The following is a 22,645-nucleotide window of genomic DNA, read 5'->3' as shown; positions in this document are numbered from 1 at the left end:
CACACACACACACACACACACACACACACACACACACACCATTCCATATCCACTTGGATTCTATGCTCCTGGTGTATGCTTGTGAGTGTGATACTGATGTTTCTTTTCACTTCAGACTCAACCAGCACCCCTGCCCCCCCTCCAAGCTTCCTTCCCAAGGTCCACCCCAAGTTTTCCCCACACAGGTCACCCCAGATGTCTAGTCTCTTCCCATCTCTCAGGCTCTGTGGGTCAGGGGAAGTTTGGGCTAAGTGAGCACTTGAGAGCTGGCACTCTAACTACTACGAGTAGCCAGACTGCCTGGCCCATCTGTCAGCCCAGGCTCAGGTGGGGTCAAGTTGACAGCTGTTAAAAAGATGGAACCAGTTTTCCCCAGTGATAGGTCGCAAACTTGAACCAGCTCAGGCAGTGCTTAAGTCAACACCTGTAATTCCACCCAGCTTGTAGGCATGGCTGGGAGTTCGGACTCATCTCCCTGGCAAGGTGAGGAGAAAGCAAGCCTGAAGACTTCAGATCTTCAGCTGTCGACCTGTTTATGTCAAAGGTGCTTGAGGTTCAGCCTCCTCTGATTGCCCCCCTAAAGTGAGGGGCGAACCTGGGTTTCTCCTGTGGGTCCCCACTGGGATACTTGGTTCAACTTTAAGCCCTAAATGCTGACACCATCTACGTCCTTATCTGGAGTTCCTTGGCCTCAGGAACCTTCCAGTTTCCATGTTCTGAGTCTGCAATAGGCCTGCTGAAAGACTGATGGTACATGCTCAGGTTGTGTTCAGAACTGAATGAGCTGCTGCCAGTGACTGTGAACCATGCAGTGCTGATGGAGAGAGAGGGTGCAATCTTCAGAAAGGACCATCTTCCACACCTTCACCAGGGGGGAATCTTTATTTCTCTCTTTTTAAAAATTGGCACCTTTTTATAGAGACAGATAGAAATTGAGAAAGAAAAAGGAGATCAAGAGGGAGAGAGATACCTGCAGCACTGCTTCAGTATTTGTGAAGCTTCCCTCCTTCAGGTAAAGACGACATTGAGGGCGTAACCTGGCTCTTTTAAGCATGATAACATGTGTGCTCTACCAGATGTGCCACCTCCCAGCCCCAACAAGTGGACCTTTGAGCAGACGCCATGGTTGGAATTGGATGGGACTGAGCTAAGTCCTATGAGGTCTTTCCTAATCCTCTGGCCCTGCCTGAGAAGAGCCATGTAGTTGCTGTTCCCTCCTGTCCCCATCAAGATAGGTGCATTTCCCCAATAACCCTTCTCCTCCCTCCTTCCTGTTAGAAGGTCAGCAGGTGCTGACAATCATGTTTCTCATCTGTTTATGTTTGAGAGACTGAATCACGGCACCCTCCCTCCCAGTGGGCTAAGGGAGAATGCCTAGAGGAGTTAGCAACTATAGAAAGCTGGGTTTTGGTAGCAGGCAATGGGGAAGTGGAGGCTGGAAGGAGGAGCAAGAATGACTGCCCTCTGCCCAGTTCCTCCAGGGTAGCTTTTCTCCCAGCAGAATCTCCAGAATGCCCCTTCCTCTTTGCTTTTTATTCACCATTCCGTGGGAAGAGGGTGAGGCCTGGCTCCCTGACTTTTCTCTCCGTAAGTCCCTGTGGGATACTCTCCAACATGGCAACTTCCATCGAAAATGATTATGTCTATACCATTACCAGAGTTCCTTTGGACTGTCAAACAAGTCTACAGAGAGAGCTCTGGTGGCCTGAGACTCTCCTTTTTGGGGAGTCTTTCCCTCCCCGCGACCCCTGCAGAGTATTAGACCTCCTTAAAGGTAGTGTCCCTACGGTCTTCTATATATGCCAGCTGCAGCAAGGTCTCTAGCTTTGTTGCTAAGGATCATTGTGTTCCTCCTACCATGTGGGGCCCTGGCTTTGCCAGGGGAGATTTCCAGGGATCCCAAATGACCACTAGACTTGCAATCTGGAGCTATGGGGATGTGGAAGGGATCAGCCAGTCAGGAGATCTGGCCATGCTAGACTTCTGCCTGATCCCTTCTACATACCCAGAGCTCAGGATTGCCAGGCCAGTGGTCATTGGAAAGTGGCCTGCCATCTATGCAGATGTCTGCTGCACACAGTCCTCAGTGTGTGGGAAGTCCTCCAGGACTCCTTTCCTCTGGCAGGACAAGATAGTGGCAGGAGGAAGAAGAGACTTCCTATGGCTGAAGATGAGCTTTCTTTCCCTGTCCTCTGAAGGTGCTATTTCCTGAAGGACCAGCCCAAGTCCTTCCTTCCAGGTGGCTGTGATGTACAGCAATATCATATATATATATCATTCACCCTGCAAACCGGGAGGGAGCAAATGGATGCTTTCCAGGACTTCAAAAGTCAGCCTTCTCCCTGCATCAAGAGGCCCTGATTCCTCGGCTAGTAGGAGAATGATTTCATGGCAGCATAAATATGTGGGTAGGGGTGTAGGGGGATGAGAAAGAGGGCAAGAGGTGATAGGTGGTGTGTGTACGTGTGTACATGTGGTGAGAATGTGTGTCTCTGTGTGTGTGTGTGTAGTTTGTGTTCAGGAGAAAGGAGGGGGGTGAGCAGTGGCACACCCAGTTAAGTGCATTTAGTACTAAGCACAAAGACATGCACAAGGATCCAGATTTGAGTCCCCACTCCCCATCTGCAGAGAGGATGCTTCATAGGTATCTTTCTCTTTCCTTCTTTATCTCCCTCTCCTCTCTCAATTTCTCTCTGTCCTATCCAACAAAATGGAAAATAAATGGCTGCCAGGAGTAGTGGATTCATAGTGTTGGCATGGAGCCCCAGTAATGACCCTGGAGGTGAGAGAAAGAGAGAGAGAGGAAGAGAGAGGAAGGAGAAGGAAGTGGATATTAAGTGGAAGGAGTTTGTCACAGGAAGGGGACTGGGTGACCCCAAAATGTCCTAAATATATGTCTCCCAGTAATAAAACAATCACAATGGTAATACTAATAGCTTTGAAAATACAGGTTAGTGAGATCTTTCTCTGTGCCAGACTCTTACGACTGTATATGTTATCTCACTAAATTGTAAAAGCAAAACAAAAAAGCCCTATGTTGGTTGGGCTTTTAGTTTTGTTTTACTTTTAAAGTTTATCAAATGGAAAAGGAAGCATTGAAAATTTAGATTTGGGGGGAGGCGGGGCTACAAAGCAGCAACAGCTGTGTTCCTCTCCTCTCCCTGGTCAACTAGAAATACCAAAGGAGACCTCCTGGGACCGCAACAAGACAGGACTAGAAGACTTCAGGAACCTACCAATCACCGGTGAGTGCAAATACGTGTTGCTCATGGACAGAGAAGAGCCTAGGGAGAGATTAAGTGGCTGGTAACAGTCCCACAATTTACCAGTTGAGACGCCACCTCCAGTCTGTTTCACCAACAAAAAGATGGCTGAAGGGAGGAGAGGACTCCCCTAAGTCTCACCAAATGCAACTGTGAGTCTTCATTACTACTGCCCTCAGAATCTGGAGCAGCGGCGGGGAGACCCTGTGCTTAACAACTAATGGCCCAGAAGATAACTCACTTTGGAGTGAGTACCATGGCACTGGGAGAAACTTCAGTGCTGTGGTCTCTCTGTCTCTCTCCTATCTGAAAAACAGCCTAGAGCAATGAAGCCCTGGGGGTGAGGCAGAGATAGAGAAAGAACAGAAAGAAAGAAAGAAAGAAAGAAAGAAAGAAAGAAAGAAAGAAAGAAAGAAAGAAAGAAAGATGAGATGAGATGAAGGATGGAAAGAAAAATAGTTCAGTTGCTGAATAACAGATCTGAGAAGAGGAAAAGCTGGGATTATAATCCCCGTCTCTGGCCCAGAATCCAAAGTCTTCAAGACAGTACTCTTCCCTGGGCCCCCTGTAGGTAGCAATGATGGTAATAAATGCATGAAAATAACAGCTTCCTGGGTTACCAGTGCACTTGACACAAGCCAAACACTGTCCTAAGTACTTTATGTAGATTCACTTCATTCATTCTCACAAAACTCTTGATTACTATATATTATTTATCATCTCCAGGGTTCTGTTGCTCCAGACTGGCTTAATCAGATGGAAACAGAGGCAGAGAGAGAGAGATGGAAAGAGAGGAAGGAGAAGACAACACGATGCCTCCTCCAGTGATGGAGGGGGTAGGCTCAAACCGGGACAAAGCAGCATACTATCCAAGTGAGCTATTTTGTTGGCCCTGGTCTTCCAGTCTTTTTTAAATTTTTTTTATTTATAAAAAGGAAATATTGACAAAACCATAGGATAAGAGGGGTACAACTTTGCACAATTCCCACCACCAGAACTCCGTATCCCATCCCCTCCCCTGATAGCTTTCCTATTCTTTATCCCTCTGGGAGTATGTGGTCTTCCAGTCTTTAGCTGTGTGTCCATGACAAGTCAGTGAGCCTCTCTGGGTCTCTTCATATGAGTCATGGGCCCACCTCATGGAGTGGTTGTGAGAATTGTGAGTTAACTGAGAAGCCTCTCAAACAGGGCTTAGACTGTAGCTGGCTCTCTGAGCACATTCTCAGCCTCTCCTCAGCCCATGATCACTTCATGTCCTTTGAGACTCAGGAGGGCAGAGGTAGGTAGGGACCAGTTGTACCTTTAAAAGAGAGATGTTCAGCCACCAGGTTCCAGATGCCAGTATGATGCCAACCAGACTTCACTGGACAGAGGACCCCACCAATATGTCCTGGAACTCCGCTTCCCCAGAGCCCCACCCTACTAGGGAAAGAGAGAGGCAGGCTGGGAGTATGGACCGACCTGTCAATGCCCATGTTCAGTGGGGAAGCAATTACAGAAGCCAGAACTTCTACCTTCTGCATTCCACAATGACCTTGGGTCCATACTCCCAGAGGGATAAAGAATAGAAAGCTATCAGGGGAGGGGATGAAATATGGAATTCTGGTGGTGGGAATTGTGTGTCTTATCCTATGGTTTTGTTAATGTCTCCTTTTTTAAATAAATAAGAGAGAGAGAGAGAGAGATGAACACTGTAGGAGTCAATTTGAGCCTGTTCATGTAAGTGACACAGGGAGGGAGAGATGAAATCTGATGGACGAAGGGGAATTCAAACCTTTGGTGCAAAAACCTGACAAATGGGCACAGGCTCTTCCTTCAGGATCTTGGCTGGAGGTGTGTGTGTGTGTGGGGGGGGGCGGCAAGACTCAGAGACCTGAGCCCTGGGGTGGCTGGAAGTGGGGAATTGTCAGGGGCTGGAATTTCAAATGACGCCATTGTTGCCCAATTATGGGCACAAAGAGTTGCCTGTTGCTTTAGCACAGCCACTCAATCGCCAAGGACAAGAATCTCTTCCCAGTATCTCCTCTGTCAGCTTCCCCAACTTTGTTCTCTCGCTGAGAATGAGGACTGTGGGGGAGGGATGCCTGGGGGAGATGGTGGATGGCAGCCATGTTCTGCTGCTGTAAATCTTTCCTAGAAGCCCTGTCTGCCTTCCTAGAAGAGGAGACAGCTGAGCTTGTCAGCCAGGGCTGGGTCAGTCCAGAAGGAATGTGTTCCCACCGCCCTCCAACTCCTCAACCCCCAGAAGACCCTTCCATGGCTTGGGAAAGGAACGGCTGTCTCACTGGGGTGCTTTGTTTGTGGATATGGGACTGTCAGACAGGGCGAGGGTGTCTGGTGACATATTAGAGCAGCTGAGAAGGGAGGACGGGTTTCTAGAGGTGGGACAAACATGTTTGCCTGAAGGGAATGTTGGGATTTGCCCAGCTCCCCACCCCAACTCATTTTCTATTGAGAGCTGATGCTGGGCAGGGGGGGTTGGGGGGGTGTTTCTCATGAGCACTGGAGACCACGGTTCCTCTTGCAGAAACTTCACTGAGCTGTCATAGTGGGTTTGTGTGTTCAAGTGTCAATATTCCCTCCCTGCCCGATTTGAATTGCCGATACTTCCTTGCACATTTCAGTGCTGATATGCATTTCTGGGCCGTTCCCTCTCAGTTAAAATTCCTTTCTTCTGCCTTATCTGGAAACCTTAAGGTGGCAAGGAAGGGGAGGAGGGGATCTAGACTTGAAATGAGAATTTCTTTCTTTGCAGTTTCATCATCCAGTGACCACTAAAAATGTATGTACGTGGGGGTGGGGGAGGTACTGGGATAAGAAAAAGAAGCTGATGTGGGAGGTAACATGTCCATCTGTCCTGTCCAGTTCCAGTCTCTCAGGCAAACAGTACCCAACCCTCCCCTTCAGAGCATATGTCCCCCTGGTTTATGGCTGAGCTGGAATGTCAGTGATATAGAAATAGGGGGGTACCCCCTCATGTCACAGATTGAGTTCTTGAAACTGAGCTGAGCTGGGGCCCAATGTCCTAGATCTTGCCACAGATTCTCAACCAGGGATTTGGTCAGTGTTCCTAAACCCAAACCTTTCTCCCCTCTGCTTAGACCAACCAATATTTTGGGGTAACTCCATGTCAGGCTGGGAAACCCAAGCCTTTATCCTAGCCCCATCCTTATCGTCTCCTCTAATGGGGCAGAGTGGTGATACTACAAATTCTAAACATGGAAGATAACTCAAGATGATTCACTCCAGACTGTACATTCCCAGTTGCTCTTTAACTTGGCTAACTGTAAACTTCCTTGGTTGTTACAGAAAGCTTGCCTTCCTTGTTGAAAAAAAAAACCAAAAAAAAAAAAACAGCCAGGGTCAAAGGGCAACCAGTCCAGGGACCCCGGTTTGCCTGCATTAGTACAGCCATGTCTGATGAGTGGTGCACAGTTGTCTTTTTTTACATTGGTGGCTGTTTCTATGGAATGAACAGAGCTTTCAGGCTTTAATTGCTTGAGCAGATGTCTTGGCCTGGTGTTCTAAGCATGGGTTATGAAGTCAAATGTGATGTGGTTTCTCTGGCCTGCAAAATGACCAATGACTTTTGCAGAAGGACTCTGTGACATATGACTGGGATAGTGAAGCCACTTGAGTCAGTCTCCCCAGTGTGTGTCTCATGCTATTAACAATCATGAAAAAAAAAAAAAAAAGCACAACTCATTTCACTGCACAGAATGTATGGGCTGAATGAACACCTGTATGATGAAATGCTAAGCAGTCATTAGAATTATATGCTGGGAAGCTGCATCTCATGGGAAAATGTTCACAGCATGTCATTAGAGGGGGGAAAGCAGATTATAAAGTGACATACACAAAGTAACAGTTTTGCAAGAAAAGTATTATGTACATTTTTTTTGTCCACTGGCAGAATATGTTTTGAAATATTGATGATGCTTAGTGTAATCTCTAGGTAGTAAGATTTGGCTTGATTTTTTTTCTTTTTTTCTAATATTTATTTATTTTTGTTGCCACCAGAGTTATCACTGGGGCTCAGTGCCAGCACTACCAATCCACTGCTCTTGGTGGCCATTTTTCTGTTTCTTATTTTCTTTCTATTTTATTGGATAGGACAGGGAGACATTGAGAGGAGGTAGAGAGGGAGAAAGAAAGATACATATCTCAGACCTGTTTTCACTGCTAGTGAAGCAAACCCCCTGCAGGGGAGGAGTGGAGGCTTGAACCTGGGTCTTGAGCACCGTAATAAGTGTGCTTAACCAGGTGCACCACCATCTAGCCTCAAACCTTTTTTTTTCTTTCATGAATATATATCATTCCAGAATCAGGGAGAAATTATGTTACAGAGACTGTCTGAGGGACCAACTGACATGTGTTGTTTCTGATCTTTTTTTTTTTTCTGCAAGTACTTCTTACACAATTCATATTCTTTCTGTGGACTCCTCTCTCTCTCTCTCTCTCCCTTTTCTTTTTTTTTAGATAGAGGCAGAAAGAGAGAGAGAGAGACCATATCATTATAACACTGCTCATGAAATTTCTCCTGTTCAGATGTTCCCATGTGATAGCCAAAGGCTCAAACCAGGGTCCACACATATTGTAACATGTGCATTTTACCAGGTGACGTATCTCCTAGTCCCTGTTCTCTATTTCTTATCCCAGGTTTATTCTGTCTTATTTTAGAGCTTCAAATTCTTCAGCCCTTCTCATAGCAGAACCTTATAGGGCAAGAGACCTAGAAGAGCTGATGTCTTATTACAGTATCATCAAGATGAACCACTGAGGGACAGCAGGAGCTTTGGCACTGGGAATAGATTGTACCCAACCTCTTTCTTTTCTCCAATCAGGAATGAGCTTTCAAAGATCTTCAGTCTGTGATAGAGGCTCAGAGAGGACAATTATAAGCATCTACAGCTGCTTTGTGGGTTTTCAAACGTGAAGCCCATTCCTCCCCTTTTCTTCTGGGCATTTTTACAGCATCCTCTGCCTTGATGGTTTGAAAATCTGTTGTCACCGAGCAGGAAGGAAAGAATTGGGAAAACAGTAACTCTTCCCCTTTTATGGGAAGCTGATGAAGGGCGTTGGAAAGAATAAGACTAAGGTGCTAAGACAGTGCACTTTTGTGTGTCTTGTCCATAGGACAATGCTCTGCACTGGAACAGTGTCCAGTGAGTGGACAGGACAGTAATCAGTGGGTCCATAGAATGAACAATCAGGCCACTGTGAAATATACTGCAGAACAGAAGCAGGGTAGTACACACACACACACACACACACACACACACACACACACACACACACACACACACATTTAATTGCACCACTGTTATCACTGGGGCTTGGTGCCTGCATGAAAAATCCATTGTTTCCAGTGGGTAATATTTTCCTTTCTTTTTTTCTTTTTCTTTTTATTTGATAGGACAGAGAGAAGAAGATAGGAGAGGGGAGATAAAAAAGGGAGAAAGAGGCAAAGAGATACCTGTAGCACTGTTTCACTGCTTTTGAAGCTCCCCTCCTGCAGGTGGGGAACAGGAGCTTGAACCTGAATCCTTGTGCATGGTAATGTGTTTATTCAAACAGGTGCACCACTACCCAACCCCTTTGGTGCACAGATTAAAATAACTCATCTAGTTCTTAGCTGCTCTGCATCAGCACCACCTCCCAAAGCAGAGTGCTCAAGATGGAGGAGGAAAAACAGCTCCCCTCAAGAGTGAGCCTGCTATGCCATGTCTGTGACCCAGGTTCAAGCCCAGCCCCTACCACATTAGAGGAAGCTTCTGTGCTTTGGCATCTTTCATTCCCTCTGTCTCTCTTTCTATTTGAAAAAGTCAACCCAGAAAAGTTAAAAAAAAAAAAAAAAAGAATAGTCAATATCATCTCTCTCTCTTCCTCCTCCCGATAGGAAACAGTACTTTGCCTGCTATCCAAAGTCACCAAATCTCAAGACACACGCATGGAGGTTAGCTCAGGAGCACTTGGGTCTTTCCAGTCCACATGCTGCCCTTGTTGGGAGGTGGGGAGGGGACCTGTTACCTAATTCTTGTGCCTCCTCAGATGGTGACTTTTCTCTGTCAGCCTGTCCTTGGAAAATTCATTCCCCTATTGTATTGGAAAATTCCTCTGGTGCCTGTCATTGCACACATCAGGAGACCAAGATTTCCATTTTCTCAGAAGTAATTAACCAGCTACTGTCACTGAGACTAAGCCTGTTCCTGGAATATTTTTCTCATTTGTTTAAAGCCATAGTCCAGCCCCCAGGAGATGAGGGCTGAGGCAGGGGCCTGAGCTCTCCCAAAACAGAGAAATAAGCTGAGAATGGGTTGGGTCATATATGGAGTTCCAAGGCCCATTTCCTGCTGTCATGGTCTGCCATCTTGGTCCCACCACTGCAATCATGTCATGTTATCTATTCTTAATTGTCTGGGGGATGTGTGAGGAGACTAGAACAGAGAGTAGGGCAGGAAAATCCAGCTGGGGAGTATTTCCCCTGTATAATCAGACCTCCCTACTGCTCTGGTTCTTGATAAGACATATTAAAAAATAAGTAATAAATAAAAATAAAAGCCAGACAACACACACACACATAGATCAGCCTCACTAGAAGGAAGTCCAGCCTGTATCTTTGTCAGATTACAGGATGGGGAGATATTCAGATATTCTTGACATAGGCATGTAAAGAAGTGTACTCTGTTTCAGGGAATACCACCCCAAGAGATAAAACAGAACATCCTGTTTTAGTTCCTCTAATTTGCCAATGCAGGGAACTCAGCTTTAAAAAATATAGACTTGGGTCCCCTTTGTCCTAGAGCCCCATGATGGGCTCAATCAGACTTTAAGCCTCAATTTTCAAGTATAAGTAGCTTCCAGGGAAGAGAGAGAATGAAGTGCTATCAGTTGGAGATCCTTAGGTCTACCATTTTATTTTCAAAGATGACAATAGCAAAACTTGCCGTTGCTGTCATTGACACACAATGCAGAACACAGCAAGTCAAACCTCCATTCATTCACTCACTCATGTGTCTGTTTAACAAACAGCTATTTAACACTCTATAAGTACATGAACCAAATACCACACTTTCCCTAGTGACCCCTCTGAGAGTTTACAGCCTAGAAGAAGGGTACTTGGGGAGACAGAAATAATAGATGGTGGTTAGACCTCAAAATAAGGAAAGAAGAATAAGAGACATCTGCATCTGTAGAGAGGCTACCACTAGTAAAGATTTGTAGGTTGAGATTAAGAATCAGTAGGAGTTGTTCTCCAGGTGGTTGAGTTGATATTTTTCACTGATTGGAGATGGAAGTATGTGTCATTATATCCAAGCTCCAGGGAGTCAGGACAAGGGTGGAGGGACAACCTTCTGAAAAATTGGTACCCATCACCCATCAGAAACTGACCACTTGACAATGAGCCCTGGAGGATGGTGGCCTAAAGCAGATTTTTTTTTTTTTGCTTCTAAGGTTATTGGGGCTCAGTGCCTGCACCATGAATCCACTGCTCCTGGACGTCATTTTCCCCCCTTTTTGTTGCCCTTGTTGTTGTAGCCTTGTTGTGGTTATTATTGTTGATGTCGTTCATTGTTGGATAAGACAGAGAGAAATGGAGAGAAGAGGGGAAGACAGAGAGGGGGAGAGAAAGACAGACACCTGCTGACCTGCTTTACTGCCTGTGAAGGGAACCTCCTGCAGGTGGGGAGCCAGGGGCTCGAACCAGGATCCTTACGCCAGTCCTTGCACTTTGCACCATGTGCGCTTAACCCGCTGTGCTACTGCCTGACCTCCTAAAGCAGATTTTAATGCTGATGCAGCTAGAAAGCAACTCAAACCAGAATTCTGAAGCCTGTAGTATATTCATTCAGGAATGAATCCTTCTCAGCAGAATGTGAGTTCCATGCTATATAAGCAGAGTCCAAATTGCTGGAGAAAGTCTGCAGAGGGTTTGCCTAAGGTGGATCCAAACTTTCCAGCCCCTTGGTTTTTCCCCTCAGTCCCTCCATCTGCCATGTCCAACCCCCACTCCCAGAAGATCTGATCAACATTTACTACTGGCTCCGGACTCAGTTCAAACACCATCTCTTCTAAGAAGACTTTCCCAACATTCTGGGCTTGAGTGATCACTTCCTTTCTAACCCCCTACCCTTGACACATGTTCCCTCTTATTTATATCTGGAGTCAGTGTGTCCATTTATTTACAAGTCATCTCCTTGAAGGCAGGAAGTGATCTTTTTCATCTCTGTAACCTCAATACCTAAGTATCTGGAGAACATTGGGCTTCATTGTACAATTCATCATGTTGCAGATTTGTCTCATAGGACGGGTTTTTTTTTTAAATATTTATTTTATTTATTTATTTTCTTTTGTTGCCCTTGTTGTTTTATTGTTGTAGTTATTATTGTTGTTGTCGTCGTTGTTGGATAGGACAGAGAGAAATGGAGAGAGGAGGGGAAGACAGAGAGGAGGAGAGAAAGATAGACACCTGCAGACCTGCTTCACCGCCTGTGAAGCGACTCCCCTGCAGGTGGGGAGCCGGGGTTCGAACCGGGATCCTTATGCCGGTCCTTGTGCTTTGCGCCACCTGCGCTTAACCCGCTGCGCTACAGCCCGACTCCCAGGACGGGTTATTTTTATTGTAGAGTCCTTCCTGAAAAAAAAAAATCACATAGTATTTAATACCCCTGTTTCACATATAAAGAAACTAAAGAGGAGCCAGGCCATGGTATATACACATGTTACTATGAACAGTGACCTGGTTCAAGCCCCCAGTTCCCACATGCAGGGGGGAAGCTTCATGAGTAGTGAAGCAGTCCTGGAGATCTCTCTCTGTCCCCACCTCTATTTCCCCCTCTCCTCTCAATTTCTCTCTGTCCTATCATATAAAATAAAGATTTTTTTTAAAATGGCCATGATTAATAGTGGGTTTATGGTGAAGATAAAGATGCTGAGATCCAGCAATAACACTGGTGGGAAAGAAAGAGAGAGAAAAGTGTAGAAGTAGCGAAGTCCAGAATTTAGCTTGTGACAGATACTCCAGCAGTGTAAATCTTGTCGAGACACTAAAATTTCAGGCCACCCCAAACCAGATGAGATTCTAAAATAGAGCCTCACTGAACAGTTTCAGAGCACTGGGTCCCAGCATAGTCTGGAACATTCTCCCAGGGTGCACCTCCAGAAGTTTGGGGTGGGGAGAAGCCCCAACAGGCCCAGTCCAATGTCAGGTACCTCCCCTTTTCTGTCAGCAGGCATGGAAGAGCCTTTAAGAAACGGGAGTATTATTATTTGTTTGTTTTCACAGTGACTCATCTGTCGTAACTGGGTTAAAGTCCACTTAGAGAAAAGGAGGACAAAAGACCTCCTGTTAGTGCTGGAAGTTTGCCTCTTAAGATATCATTGAGAGGAACTGAGAAGAAGAAGGGGGGAAAAACAACCCAGCAGGGCAGAGGAAGCAAGGAGGCCTTCAGGAACACAGCAGCACTCTGGAAAGGCAAACACCACGGGTGGCTTTCATCTCCAGCTCCTATCTGTGCTGGCCACTCCCTCAGGCGTGGTTTTATGGCCCATTGGAGTGCTGACCATCAGACTCAGGCTGGTGCCCTGTTACCACACTCCATGAACAAGAGGAGGCTGCCAGGGACTGTGACAATGTGAGCAAGCCCAGGCTGGGGAGGGAGAGGAAGAAGAGAAGGAAATTCACATATGGAACCTTCTAGAGACCAGATATTGTCCTAACACTATAGATCTGAACTTGGTTCCTAAACACCCAGGAGGTGAGCTAGGTGGCTCCCTAGCTTTGGCAGAAGGAAGAGGCACCCCATGCAGAAATCTGGTCTTAGCTTCTCTGGGAAGCTCACTGGTATCAGTGAAGGAGAAGAATCTTGGGGCTTATGGAGTTCTGAGTGAGATGGGACCAGCCAGGTCTTCAAGTGACATTTCCAGGGTGTGAATTTAGGCCATCGACTCTAAGACTGAATTTTTTTTTGTATTTTATAGGGAAAGAGATCTTATTTGTTTATTTATCCATTTATTGATTGGATAGAGACAGAAATTGAGAGGTGAAGGAAAGCTAAAGACAAGGGGGGTTGAGAGAGAGAGAAGGAAAGAGAGAGAGACTTCTGCAGCACTGCTTCATAATTTGCAACAATAGGGACCAGGGGATTGAACTTGGGTCCTTGTACATGATAATATGTGTGTGCTCTACCAGGTAGCTCCTAGACCCGCAAATTTAGCCTTCACTCTTTTCCAATAAGGTCAGAGAAGGATTAAATGTCACAGTTCTCTTCCCACATCTTCCATGGTATCAACCCCACCTGCCTTAAACTTGCACTAGAGTCCCCTCTCCATCTCCTGTGTGCAAGTGCCATTCTCACCCATGGCCTTTCAGAAAAATATGTGTCTGTCTGATGATTGTCTTGTAGTGACAAGCTGGAATAGCTCTGTTCCTAGGAGATGAAAGAAAACAGTTGGGTACATTAAGGGGGGAAGACAGAAGTTTCCTGAGAATTCCAGGTCCACATGACTCTCACCTTCCCAAGGGTCTCCTGGTACCCCCAGAGATGAAGTCTTCCTTGGAGTTCCCAGCCATCTGGCCTAGAGGGTGGCTGGGTCTTCGGGGTCCTAAACATTCTGTTTTCGGAACAAGACACATCTTTGTTGGTGATTTCTGACAAATACTGTAGCTTGTCCAACAGAAAACACCCAAGTGAGAGTGTTGGGGTACTAATCCACCCTCTCTTTGCCCTGCAGGGGTCCACATTGCATGCCTGGCAGCAGGCAGGTGTGGGAAACAGCACGACACACCGTGAGAGGCGCCATAGTTAAGCTGCGGCTGTACAGGCCAGGCCTCTGGGTTTCTGTGTGGCTGCTCTGCGACTCCAAGGGGATTATTCACCCTAACAAGCTAGGCCTCGGCGAACAATGGGTGGAGAGAAAGACTAGAAAGGAGCCGAACCAACGGCTCCTTTGGGATGCTTCTCCCTTTGGCTGGCCTCACAGGGATCAGGCCCCTGGTAAAATCACTAGAGATTTAGGGCTTAATTAAACCCTGGATCAGGGCCAACATGCCGGTGGCCCCTTGAATTTCCCAGGTCCACCCAAGTGGCATAAACACTGGACTGGGAATGTGAACCGATTAGCTGATCCCACAAGAGCCTGTCCTCATTAGCTAAGAGCCTTCGGATCCCCAGTTCACAAGGCTCAGCAGGCCCCAGCAGGCCCCATCCTGGAGATCTTGCTGGACTGTTTTAACTTAATGTACCCCACCCCCACCCTGCATTCTCTGGGGCATAGCTGGGAGCCCCTGGAGGGGTTTGCAAACCCCCTCCACCTAAGGAATCCTTTGGGATTCTCTTGCTTTCTTGGCCCAATAAAGCCCAAGCTCACCTCCAGAAAGTGACCAACTCACATTATAAGAGGCCACCCCCAGGTTGTTCTTTACATTTAGAAATAGTTCCTGCAAACAGATGGATCTGGCACAGGTCAAAGCATACAAACAGAGGTACCCCTCCCTCTATCTCTTTTAAAAAATATTTTATTCATGGGATTTAGGCGGTAGTGCATTGGGTTAAGCGCAGGTGGCGCAAAGCACAAGGGCCAGTGTAAGGATGCGGGTTCGAGCTGCCAGCTAGCTCCTTACCTTCAGGGGAGTCGCTTCACAGGCGGTGAAGCAGGTCTGCAGGTGTCTGTCTTTCTCTCCCCTTCTCTGTCTTCCCCTCCTCTCTCCATTTCTCTCTGTCCTATCCAACAACAATAATAACTACAATAAAAAACAACAAGGGCAACAAAAGGGAATAAATAAATTAAATATTTTAAATATATATTTTTTATTCATTTAATTTTAATGAAAGTCTTTTACATAACCATCATGATGTCTCCCAAGCCCACAAATGGGGGTATTTCTCTACTGTAGGGCAGCAGTGTGTGTGTGTGTGTGTGTGTGTGTGTGTGTGTGTGTGTGTGTGTGTGTAGCAACCGGCAAAAATACAAGTAGAATAGATGTTTGCTTGCTTGCTGAACTTATACATTTTTGGTTGATGCTTGGATAGGGCATTTGTCTATGACATATCTCCATGTGGTCCAGACCTGAGCAAATAGGAGACTCATTCCCAGAGTCCCACACCTTACCCACTTCCTCCTCCTTGCCCCATCTCTCTGGATTATCCTGCAACTACATCCTGAGGCATCCACCTCAGTAGCTGGTCCAATTCTCACTCATCAGCTCAGGGGTCCTGATGCAAGATGTGGCTGAAGTAGTGCCTAGCAGCAGAAGGGGCACAAGGTTAGGTGGGGGAAGAGAACATAAGGCTTCCTGCCCTGACTAGCTTTGTGACCTTGGTGGGCCACCTCCTCTCCAGTTCAGCTGTGGTCCCAGAGCTTATAAACAGGATGATAGTGCCTGTTACCAGCTTTTCCCTGAAGGAGACTGCAGGAGTGAATTAATTAATGCTTATTGAGCAGTTGGAGTTCTTTGGAGAAAGGCCTTTATAAATATGAGGCATGATTAAAGGAGATCAGTTTGCTAATGCTCAGAGGAAGTACTTAATGGGATCAGAGCTGAATATCTTGATGAGTGAGTTTCCTCCTTTATTCAAGTATGTACAGAGCTCCTATCCCCCTGCTTGTGTTATGAGCCCATTGTTTTTAACCTTCATTACATAGACCCTACTAGGGTCCCCTCCATGAAGGTCACCCTGATGGCCTCATTGTCAAGTCCAGTGACTTTTCCTCATTCCTCCTCTTCCCCAGCCTCCGCAGATACTGCTCATGAGCCCTTCCTCACCCTGGAAAGTCTTGCTCTGTGTTTTTTCACCACCAGTGCCACACTAGGTCCCTTACTACCCTGTCCCTCTTCATTCCCATAGGACCCAGTCTCCAGCACTCCCTCCCATGTCCATGTTCAGTACAGCCCGGTATTGTCCTAGCCTTCTTGGTCTTTGAAAAAAACAGAGGGCAGGGGTAGATAATAGTATAATGGTTATGCAAAGTGACTCTCATGCCTGAGGCTCCAAAGTCCCAGGTTCAATCCCCTGTACCACCATAAGCCAGAGCTGAGGCAGTGCTCTGGTAATAATAATAATTTTTAAAAGACCAAAAAAAACAAAAATATCTGTTTCTGGGCAGGAAAGCCTGCAAACCTGGAGCAGGTGTGTGTGTGTGTGTGTGTGTGTGTGTGTGTGTGTGTGTGTGTGTGTGTGTGTGTGTGTATTGAATACCACAGACTTCTCTGCATCTCTTCTGGCCATCTTGTTCCCTGACCCATCCAAGTCCCCTGTCCCTTTTCCGTGGACTGTTCCAGCTCTGTACACCATGGGACCTATTTTCCTTATTATTTATCTTTCTGACTGGTTCCCAAACCCAGCTAGTACTCTTGTTCCCAGTAAGCCATCTAAACTGCCTGAAGACCCTTCCTTCCTTCCTTCCTTCCTTCCTTCCTTCCTTCCTTCCTTTCTTCCTTCCTTCCTTCCTTCTTTCCTTCTTTCCTTCCTTTCTTTTCACTTGCCACCAGGGGCTTGGGGCAAAACAAACTCGCCACTTCTAGCAGTTCACTCTCCCTCCCCCTCTCCCTTTTTAAATAGAAACAGAAATTGAGGTGGGCATACTGGGTGGTAGTGTACTCAGTATAGCACTCACATTACCATGCACAAGGACCCAGGTTGAATTTACTGGTCCCCACCTGCAGGGAGGAAGCTTCATGAGCAGTGAAGCTGTGTTACAGGTTCTCTCTTTCTGTCTCCCTCTCTACCTTCCACTCCCCTTTCAGTTTCTCTATCCTATCAAATAAAAAGAAAAAAGAGACAGAAGGGAGAAATAGAGGAGACATAAAGAAAGACACCTGTAGCAATGCTTCACCATTGATAGAGCTCCTACCCTGCCCCCTCTGCAACTGGGGTCTTGAACCTGGGTCCTAGTGCATGGTTACATGTGCATTCAGCCAGGTGTGCCACTGCCTGACCCCAACAGAGGTCCTTCTCTTTCTTTTCTTTCTTTTTTTTTTTTAAGATTTTATTTATTTATTCATGAAGAAGATAGGAGGAGAGAGAGAAAGAGCCAGACATCACTCTGGTACACGTGCTGCCAGGGATCAAACTCAAGACCTCATACTTGAGAGTTAAAGGCTTTATCCACTGCACTACCTCCCTGACCACCAGAGTTCCTTTTCTAGAGCATCATGACAGACTTATTCTGTGCCTGCATCCCTGTGACAGACACTGGGACAAAGACATACATAAACACTCATGCAGATAAGCAACACACAGATGCACAAACACAGAAGTGCTCACACAGGCATGCAGACAGTTACAGAACACACACACACACATACACACTCGTGTAGGTGTGCAACAACACAGAGATGCTCAAATAAAGACACAGATACCTATGTAGAAAAGCGCATGCTGATACATATAACGGTACACAGATACTCAACAGACGTGCCTGTAGATGTACATGTTCACACTGGAGCACACGCACACACAGAAGGGCACAGGGATATGTATTTTTATTTTTCCTATATTTGATAAAACAGAAAAATTGAGAGGCGTGGGGGAGAGTTAGAGGGAGAAGAGAGACATCTACAGCACTGCTTCACCAGTTGTGAAGCTTCCCCCTGTGGGTGAAGGCCTGGGCTTGAATCAGGATCCCTGTGCACAGTAATGTGTGCACTCAACCAAGTACACCACCTACTAGCCCCAAGGGCGCAGATAATATATACACATAGGGTCATTTTTGGTTCTGTCCCAGCCTCTTCTCCAACTGAACTTGTCTCCCTTGTCCTCTGTGAATAGCAGTTTTCCATACTACCTTTCTCTGTTTCCAGATCTATTAGTCATAATTCTTCGGGGGAACAAAACAATGGGATATGCACATGCATGAGAGAGCTAGAGAGAGAGAGAGAGAGAGAGAGAGAGGATAGATTACAAGAAATTGACTTTTACAGTTGAGAGGGCGGGCAAGTATGAAATTGTCAGGACAAGCCAGCAGGCCAGAGACCCATGTGAGAGTTCATATTGTACCTTGAGTATCAAGGTAATCTGAAAACAAATTTCCCTCTTCCTTGAATCCTTTTTTTTTTTCTCCAAATGAAAGGCAACATTGTGTTTATATGGCAAACCATTCATTCATTCACTCACTGACTCATTCATTCATTCACTACCCACTTATGGCACCCTACTACATGCACAGAGACCAGTCACATTCTGGAGGACTATCTGCTGTACTCAGAGACTGCTTCAAATGTTCATCTCCCATGAAAAGCAGTTTTCAAAGCAGCATCTCAACTGACGTTTTGACCAACTCTCTGGGCACGGTGGCCTAGCCACGTTGTTACATAGAGTTACCCACCACACCACACACCTGATAGTGTTCATATAAATCTCCAGTAGTACTGCTCTCATCATAATGTTTCTCTGCTCCAAAACCTGAAAACAGTTACCCCTGATTCACAGTGGATGCAAAGTAAGTATTTGCTGACCGAATAAATAAGGACAAAGCTTTGTGATGGGCCTCACTCAGCTCAAATGCAGCAAGCCTTTTTGAAGGTCCCATAGACAACTCTGTTAAGAGATGAAAATGTAGACATCAGCAGTCACTCTTACCTGTCACTTAAACACACTCTACCCCCACCCTCTTAGAGAGCACTACCCAGCTCTGGCTTATGGTGATGTGTCATTAAAGTTTGGGGCTCCAGCAGGCCGGGCTAGCTTCACGGCAGTGAACAGAGACTCGAGGACACACGGCTGGGCCGGGAAGCTGTATTTCTTTATTCACGAACAACGATTCATAAACTAACCCAAACTAATCACCACACAGATCTCTCCTGCATCCTTCTTCTCTGGCGGCCATGCCAAGAACTCTGGAACTACGTAGCGTAGGGGGCAGGGAGAAAGCGAGGTGCCAAACTAGCAAGGGCCAAACCAATTCTCCTGGCAGGGGTAGAGCGAGACCAAACCAATATGAAACATACAACAGTGATGTAGGGGATTTATTATTGTTGTTATTGTTGTTGTTATATAGAGACAAAGAAATTGATAGAAGAGGAGGAGATAAAGAAGGAAAGAGACAGAGACACCTGCAGCCTTGTTTATGAAGCTTTCTTCCTGCAGCTGGGGGCCAGAGGCTTGAACCTGGGTCTTTGTGCACTGTAATGTGAGTGCTTAACCAGGTGTTCCACCTGTCTGGCCCCACCATTCATCTTCTCTCTCCAGCTTCCTGAGGCCGGGGACTGTGCTGCAAAGGCCTCCGACTCCCATAGCACCTAACGGAATGCTTCATATACAATGGCCCTCAATTAATAATGGATTCACTGATCAGGTTGTATTTACCAAGCCCTATATAAAAGCTAATTGAACTGTAACAGCTTTTGGACTTGTTTATAGAATTACACATTGTTAACGCAAAAACGTTTTCACTTTTAATTTGAAGGCACAGATATGAAAAGATACTAGAGTCATACTCAGAAAGAAGATGTATTCATAGAGTGTTGACAGGGGTTGAGGGTGTCTTCCTTTTATATTATTATTATTACTTTTCTGTGTCTTCCAAATCATTTTCTGTGGCCTACCTTTGCTTCTGTAATTGTGAAAAACAGTGCATGCTCTTTTTGTTTCTCTCATCTTTCTTTTTATGACTATGTAGAGACTGAGTTCTATTCTCCCTCTCTTTGGGGCCCTTCACATACCCTCTCAACTTCCCTTGGAAAAGATGGTGTCCTGGGACTTCCTTGCAAAAACAAAATAAATAAATAAAATTAAAAAATCTCATGAGGCTATAAAGGTAAAGTGAACTGAAAAAAAAAAAAAAGATAACAAAATGGCTGTCTTGCTTTCATTATACCCCAGTGCCAGATAACACAGAGTTAATGATTATGGTTATCATTTAACTGCTGGAAGGGAGGAGCTGGGAGTCCAGGGACACTCCTCAGTCCTCAGGCCTCCTGGACTGCCTGTCAGCATGTTGTCAGGCTGCTCAGGGCCAGATGAACAACACCCAGCCACAGTGGAAGCGACTGTTCCTTGAACTTTGCTTCAGACCCCGCCTGCCAGGGTCTCCGGAGGGAAGCGTTCACCTCTAGCCCAAATGAAAAGGAGCTTCAGGAAAACCACAGCAGAGGCCTCAGGCCCTGAACTTTACATGTCTTACACTGCCAGAATTGCTGTCTGTCTGCTGAGAGCACTGCAATTCCCCTTTCCTCACCCCCCCTCACTGCCCCACGCTCCCCCCCCCCCCCAAGTGGGATAGGGAAAGCAAAGAGCCTGAGGAACGCAGACATCTTGTGGCTGGAGAGTCTGTCTCAAGAGCTGCCTTTGACTGCATGGCCAGGTGTGCCAGGGAGGGGCTGGAGTCATGTGGGAAAGTGGGGTGAACCCCAAGGAGGAGGTCAGACTCAATCTGAGGATGAAATTCCAAGAAACGCAACCTGCACAATGCCAAGTTTGTGTAGCCACCCCCCCCCCCCTTTCTGGAAAGGATCCTACCCAAATTGCTGGGGTTTCCAGTGTGATATTTGATAAGTGTAAATAGGCTGGAAATATCCTCAAGATTTTTCAGTTTCATCCCATTAGTGGTGGCCCCTGAGGAATGTCCTGCCAATAATTGTGTGGGCCAGATGGGTCTAGCGTTTATCCCCACCACGCAGCCCCAAGTGCTGGACCACCTGCCTGTGGGGAGATGCCATGAACCAATGGCGCACTGGGTATTTACCCACAGTAGACCTTCCTCAGCCCTGTAGCAACAGAGTCCACAGCAGCTCTCCCAGAATTCCACAGTAGCAACATGGCCTCCAACCAGCCCCCCAGTCTCATGACTTCTTGTCTTCAGAGGCCAGAGCTGAGTGAAAACTCAGTGCTCACCTGCTCAATTGAGTTCTGCTGAGCAGGAGACCCTTGCAGCTCAAGCTCCCTGGGAAAGAGGAGGACTGGTTCTGGTCTCTGCACATAGTAGGGTTTTATAAGTGGGTAGTGAATGAATGATTGAGTGTTTTGCCGTATAAACACAATGTTGTTTTCTTTTGTTGCACCACTAGGACCTGGCATGTGTGATTCCATGACCCCAGGCCAGCTTTTTTATGCAGATAGAGTGATGGAGACAGACAGACATTACAGCACTCCGGCTTCCCTCAGTGCCACTGGAGCACTCCTCCCCATGTGGTGTCAGGGATCAGAGCTGGGCCGAGTGCATGGCAATGCTGGTGCTCTGCCAGGTGAGTCATCTCTCCAGCCCCAAACTCTTCTTTCATTACTTACACCGAGTGGTACTTTGAGCAGTTCATTTTTACTCTCTCGCTCTCTCAACTTTTCAGTAGAATGTGTCCACTGCCATTTGATTTTTTTCACTTATTTATTGGACAGAAACAGAGAATAATCCAGAGGGAAGTAGGAGATAGAGAGGGAGAGAGAGTCGCCCTGCAGATGGCGACTAGGGTCTTGAACCTGGGTCCTCGCATATGGTAAAGTGCATTCAGTTGGGTACACCACCACCCAACTGATACTTGTTCCCTCCCAATGTGACAGAATCTTTGGCCCCAGTTTGAGGAGGAATGTCCCTCCTCAGATAACCCTCAGTCTCCCAAGTGTGACTACAGGCAAGAGCCATGGTCCCTCTCTTTAAGTCCTGGGAAGAGCATCTATGTGAGCTAATATCAGCCTTCAGGTGTGTGTCCCAGTTCCATCTGCCCACTGTTCTGTGCTGTTGTCCTTAGGGAGAAAGCTGTCTGCTTGGGCTGGGGGAAAAAGCATAATGGGGGTGAGGACACAGACCTTTGGTGACAGGAGTGGTGAAAAAAAGAAATAAAAAGAAGGGGGCAGGGGTAGATAGCATAATAGTATATAAAAAGACTCTCATGCCTGAAGCTCTGAAGTCCCAAGTTCAATCCCCTGCACCACCATAAACCAAGATGAGCAGTGCTCTGGTAAAAATAAATATATAAATAAGTAGATAGATAGATAGATAGATAGATAGAAAGGAAGGAAGGAAGGGGAAAAGGTGGAATGGCTCTGCAAGATTTCCATGCCTGAGACTCTGGGGTCCCGGGTTCCACCCCCAGCACCACTAGAAGCCAGAGCTAAGCAGTGTTCTGGTCTCTCACAGTATCTTTCTCTGTCATTAAAATAAAATATTATGGGGAGTCGGGCTGTAGCGCAGTGGGTTAAGCGCAGGTGGCGCAAAGCGCAAGGACCGGCAAAAGGATCCCGGTTCGAACCCCAGCTCCCCACCTGCAGGGGAGTCGCTTCACAGGCGGTGAAGCAGGTCTGCAGGTGTCTCTTTCTCTCCCCCTCTCTGTCTTCCCCTCCTCTCTCCGTTTCTCTCTGTCCTATCCAACAACGACAACAACAACAATAATAACTACAACAATAAAACAACAAGGGTAACAAAAAGGGAATAAATAAATAAAATTTAAA

At 46.4% G+C, this 22,645-nt stretch overlaps 1 protein-coding gene and 1 long non-coding RNA gene across 7 annotated transcripts in view; one reads left to right on the top strand and one right to left on the bottom strand.

Moving 5' to 3' along the window:
• RAD51B (RAD51 paralog B) overlaps positions 1-22,645 on the top strand; it is a 975,550-nt gene that overhangs the window by 861,654 nt on the left and 91,251 nt on the right. Inside the window, exon 13 of one of the 6 annotated variants that reach the window (XM_060174757.1) lies at positions 19,454-21,447. The exons of the other annotated variants lie outside the window; for them this stretch is intronic. The gene's annotated coding sequence lies outside the window, so the exon portion shown is untranslated. The remainder of the gene's footprint in view (positions 1-19,453; positions 21,448-22,645) is intronic. 6 annotated transcript variants of the gene reach the window in all.
• LOC132533423 (uncharacterized) lies at positions 11,430-13,879 on the bottom strand. Its single transcript, XR_009545297.1, has 3 exons — positions 13,778-13,879; positions 13,622-13,693; positions 11,430-11,898 (listed from the first exon to the last, which is right to left on the bottom strand). It is a non-coding gene; the product is annotated as an uncharacterized LOC132533423 (long non-coding RNA).

This window comes from Erinaceus europaeus, chromosome 16, assembly GCF_950295315.1.
Source record: "Erinaceus europaeus chromosome 16, mEriEur2.1, whole genome shotgun sequence".
Taxonomy (NCBI): domain Eukaryota; kingdom Metazoa; phylum Chordata; class Mammalia; order Eulipotyphla; family Erinaceidae; genus Erinaceus; species Erinaceus europaeus.
The sequence above is the reverse complement of the archived record's forward strand: the minus strand, read 5'-3'. Positions and strand labels throughout refer to the sequence as shown.